Raw genomic sequence first — 5664 nt, forward strand, 5'->3', positions numbered from 1 at the left:
GGTCTCAACGCCCGCAGCCGGAACCGGCGGAAAACTCCGAGTCCTAGGCGATTGCAGGGAGGATCGCCTAGGACTTCAGGTACTTCCTAAACTTTTGGTACCGTGTCATGTTAGATTCGGGGATTTTTCCCGATCAGGGCGGGCGTTTATTGATTCCGGAGCAGCCGCTAACTTGATAAGTCTGGGTTTTGTCCGTTCTCTGATGGCGGAATTTGTGGCGTTGAAGACGCCAATTCATTTTACCAGCATTGATGCTACCCCTCTCTCTACAGGCTTGGTACGATGGAGGACCCCAGGATTACAGTTCACGGTGGGGGTCCTCCACTCGGAAGAACTGTCTTTCTTGGTTATGGAAAAAATGTCGGTTGATGTGGTGCTTGGTATGCCCTGGTTGGCACTGCACAACCCCCAATTTGATTGGTCCACCCGGGAATTGACTCATTGGGGGTCATCGTGTCACAATCACCTGTCTACCATAGCTGTGTGCTCCGCAGATACGGTGCTCATTCCGGAGTATTTGTCAGACTTTCAGGATGTATTCTCCAAACGACTGTCTAAGGCTCTGCCCCCTCATAGGGAGTGGGACTGTGGTATCGACCTGATTCTCGACGGTCCCATCCCTAAGGGAGCCATTTTCAATCTGTCAGGTCGTGAGCATGAAGCCCTCAAGTCCTATGTCTCGGAAGCTCTGGCCAACCGACATATCCGGCCGTCCAGGTCCCCTGCCGGGGCAGGTCTCTTCTTTGTAGAGAAGAAGGACGGGACACTACGGCCTTGTGTGGATTATCGGGCCTTGAATAAAATCACTGTGAAGAACCAGTGCTCCTTGCCCCTAATTCCTGACTTGTTGAATCAGGTGGTAGGGGCTCACTGGTTCTCCAAACTGGACTTAAGGGGGGCTTACAATTTAATTCGCATCAGAGAGGGAGATGAATGGAAGACAGCGTTCAACACCCCGTTAGGACATTTTGAATGTCTGGTCATGCCTTTTGGACTCTGTAATGCCCCCGCTGTGTTTCAGGGTTTTATGAACGCAGTCTTCCACGACTTCCTGGGGGTATTTCTGGTCATTTATCTGGACGACATCCTGGTGTACTCACCTGACTGGGATTCACATGTGCGGCACCTGAGGTTGGTCCTGACCCGTTTGCGCGAGTATCAACTTTTTGTCAAATTAGAGAAATGTACATTTGGCTCTAAACAAGTATCCTTCCTTGGTTATGTAATTTCCCCCACAGAGATTCAGATGGAGTCTGATAAAGTAGCAGCAATCTCCCAATGGGTCAGACCCGACAACCTCAAGGCTCTCCAGCGGTTCTTAGGTTTTGCAAATTTCTACCGCAAATTCATTAGAAATTACTCAGTTATTGCTCAACCTCTGACCGACCTGACTAAGAAGGGGGCTGACTTGGGTAAGTGGTCGCCTGCAGCCCTTGAGGCCTTTAGCCGTCTAAAAAAGGCATTCACGACTGCCCCGGTGCTAATACAGCCGGACGCACGACTACCCTTTTTTATTGAGGTAGACGCGTCGGAAGTGGGGACAGGAGCAGTATTGTCGCAGGAAGTCAGTGGGAGGTCTGGCTATAGCCCATGTGCGTTCTTTTCGCGAAAGTTCAATTCAGCAGAGCGCAACTACGACGTGGGTAACCGTGAATTGTTGGCTATCAAATGGGCTCTGGAAGAGTGGCGACACCATCTTGAGGGTGCTAGACACCCAATTACCGTATATACTGATCACAAGAATCTGGTATATCTCGCCAATGCGAAAAGACTCACTGCTCGTCAAGCCAGGTGGGCGTTGTTCTTCGCCAGGTTTAACTTCGTCGTGACATATATCCCCGGAGAGAAGAACGTGAAGGCGGATGCTCTGTCACGGAGTTTCGGGGTACCAGACAGTGGGACCATGACTCCCGAGAATATCTTAGCCCCCGGCGTGGTGGTGGCAGTGTTAGAGTCTAACTTCGTCCCTCAACTACAGGATGCTCAGCAGGACGCTCCGTCAGGGGTACCGGAGGGCAGATGGTTTGTGCCAGAGACCCTACGCCCTAGAGTCATGGATGAGTCCCACTCGTCGGCTCTCGCCGGGCATCCAGGGTTCCAGGGGACCCTGGAGCTTTGCTCCCGATACTTCTGGTGGCCAGGCATGTCTCAGGAGATCCGCAACTTTGTGAGGGGTTGCTCGGTCTGTGCTCGCAATAAGAGTCGGCGGCGTCCTCCGGAGGGTCCTCTGAGACCACTACCGGTTCCTTCCAGTCCCTGGTCTCACTTATCAGTAGATTTCATCACTGACCTACCAGAATCCCAGAAATGCACCACTATCTTAGTGGTGGTCGACCGGTTCTCAAAGATGGCACATTTTGTGGCGTTAAAAAAGCTACCCTCGGCAAAAGAATTTGCCACGATTTTTGTAAAGGAAATAATTCGCCTACATGGGGTTCCCCAAAATATTGTATCTGATCGCGGGGTTCAGTTTGTGTCGCAGTTTTGGCGTGCCTTCTGCAGAAACCTGGGAACGTCGCTTTCCTTCTCGTCAGCGTTCCACCCGCAGACTAATGGTCAGACTGAGCGGAAGAACCAAGACTTAGTGCAATATTTACGGTTGTTTGCCAGCGAAAAGGCTTACCAGTGGGCAGAGTTCCTGCCGTTGGCAGAGTTTGCACTAAACAACCGCCTTTGTTCTTCTACTGGGGTGTCTCCATTTTTTAGTGTATACGGTCAGCATCCTCGCTTCCTTACAGCAATCCCTACTCCGTCGCTCTGTCCGGCAGCGGATGACGCCACAGATACGCTTCGGGGAGTATGGAAAGAGGTGCAGAGAAACTTGGAGGCAGCGGGGGCCCGTATGCAGTTGCGCAGTGGGAAGAGTCTCTCTGTGTCTGAACCTTACAGGGTGGGACAGAAGGTATACCTGTCTTCTAAAAATCTCAAATTGCGGGTCCCGTCCTTGAAGCTGGCGCCACGTTACGTGGGGCCGTTTGCCATCACACGTGTGGTGAACCCACTCGCCTACGAGCTGGGGTTGCCAACCACATGGAGGGTTCACAGGGTATTCCATAAGTCGCTGCTGAAACCTTTTGTCCCTTCGGTGATACCCACCTCCGGTCCCCCTCCGCCCACCCTGGTCCGGGATGAAGTCGAATACGAGGTCCAGGAGATACTGGACTCTCGTCGGTGTCGAGGAATCCTACAATACTTGGTGGCCTGGAAGGGCTTTCCACCAGAAGATCATTCCTGGGTGGCCGCATGTGATGTTCATGCTCCCGTGTTGGTACGGCGGTTCCACCGTCGTTTTCCAGATAAGCCTGGTCGAGTTTCCGGGGGCCCGGAGGTCCCCCGTCAGAGGGGGGGTAATGTTACCATGCAGGGCGGCGCTGGGTCCCGCGGCCGGCGCGCGCCGCTTCGAGCTCGGCTTCGGCGTCCCAGAGCTGTGCTGTCAGGGATCTCCCGGCGGCGTGGAGCAGCCAGCGTGCAGCAGCGTGGAGCAGCCAGCGTGCTGCGGCGTGGGCGTGTCCGCCCATAGGGTGCCGCCCGCTCTCATCCACCTCCCTTATGCAACAGTGGGAGAGTCGACTCCGCCCACTCTCCGCCCCGGGGCGGAGGCTTTTAGTTAAAAGGCTGGCAGTGACCTGAACTCACTGCCAGTTATTGGTTCTGCTAGCCTCTAGTCAGGTCTATTCTAGTCTGTCCTAGTTGCTTGTCAGCATCCTTTCGTTTGCCTGTGAGCTACACCTCCAGCCTTGATTCACCTAGTAGTTTTGTTGGTCTGTTACACCTGCCTCTTCTGTCGGCACTCTGTCCCCTGTTAGTAGTTCCATCCAGGTAGTTGCCAGGTCCCTAGCCAGCGCAGGGACTGCCGCCCAGTTGTCCGCCTGGGGTTAGCCAGGGCCGAGGCAAGTAGGCAGGGACAGTGGGGTGCAGGAGATCAGGGCACCCCAACTGGCGCTCGGGGGGCAGAGTGCCGTAACAACTAGTAGAAGAAACAAGGATCAAAATGCAGGGATTTTGCTTGGATGACCTTTTTCAGAGATTAGCAATGTCAGAGCTAATTTCAGATGATAATCTTCTCCTGCTCCATTTAGGTAATATACATTTCTGGTAAATTATGGCTAATTACTGTCAAGCAATCATACAGCCTTAATTATGTCTATGGACAACCATAGTCTGAGAGCAGTAAAGCGTTTCCAGGTAAATAACAACTTGCTCAATGTATAAATTACGCTATAATATAAATTCTTGCTACTGCTTATTTCTATTTCTGTTCAATGTTACAGGTAGAAAACAATTTTGAAATAAAAGCAAATCTGAAACATAAATTCTATTTTCTTTAAGTATACTTACAATGATCAATAGTCTGGATTTTTTCATACAGATCATAGCCACAATATTAAAAATACAGTATGTTGCCTTGAAAATGATTGCAGCAAAGGATTACGTGTGCTTAAAGTTAAAAGAACAGAAACGGCCTTCCTAATTAACACATGAACCTTTTACTCACAGACCATTTAGCAATTAGCTGCATAAAAACCTTTCTAACCTTATTTTCCCTTTACATATGCCTATTGAAAGTCTTTTAGAGTGAGTCATACTACGATACTTTCCAATAAAATGGTACAGTACAGTACTTGTTTGAGAGCTCAGATAATCCCCTGAAAAGTCTATGTCTTATTATTATGGCCTCAAAATATTCTCACAATGTTGCTATAACACTAGGATGGCTGTAGATACACGTAAAGGGGTTTTTCTAGAGAAATACTATTGATGATCTATCCTCTGCAGCTCAGAATCCCAGTGATCAGCTGATCACCAGGCTCACTGTCACTGCAGTGGGGCCGGATATCGTCATCGGGGTCTAATAGCAGGCTTTACTCCCATTGAAATCGATGGGAGTAAAGCTGCCTGTTACACTTCGAGCTCCAACCCCAGTGTGTATCCAGAAGTGTAACAGGTGGCTTTGATCCTATTGATTTCAGTAGAAGCAAAACCACCTATTAGATTTCCTGCTCCGACATGACAATGTCCAACCGTGCTACATTGACAGTTGAGCTGGGTGATTAGTAACTGCCGGAGATCCCGAGTGGTGGATCACCAGCAGTCAACTATCAGTGACCTATCCTGGGGAGGCGTCTCAGTATTTGCCCAGAAAAAAAACTTTAACTTAACTTTATATAGACACTAACTTTTCAAGCAACTTGTACCTCAATGATAGTCGGTGTGATAGCTAGCAAAACTGCTATTTACTTTACCTAAAATGGTGTTTTTCTGCTAAAAGATCACTCTAAAGTGCTGTCTCCCTTATTTCTAGACTGCTGTCCACAGCTTGGTCTCAGTTGATTGACAGGAGACATAAGAATAGGGGTGGGGGAAGTCACCTTGCTCATTGAATTGCATAGAGAGCAGAGGGGAGAGGGATGAGAGAAGGATAAACGCATACAAAGGCTGCCTGCAAGCTAATAGTAAATCACTTTTACTGTGTTTTAGGTACAGAAATAACATCTCCACTGCTCATTCTTGCTGTGCATTGAACTAAAACATGATTTTATGTCTGTTCGTCTTGCAGACATTTAGAGAACAGGATCCTCAGTTGTCTGTGCACAGCACAGCAGCCAGGCCCTGCTCACTAGTCCTGTTGGGATTAAGAATCAGATGTACACAGTGCAGAGGGGG

Source organism: Eleutherodactylus coqui, chromosome 7, assembly GCF_035609145.1.
Source record: "Eleutherodactylus coqui strain aEleCoq1 chromosome 7, aEleCoq1.hap1, whole genome shotgun sequence".
Classification (NCBI taxonomy): Eukaryota; Metazoa; Chordata; class Amphibia; order Anura; family Eleutherodactylidae; genus Eleutherodactylus; species Eleutherodactylus coqui.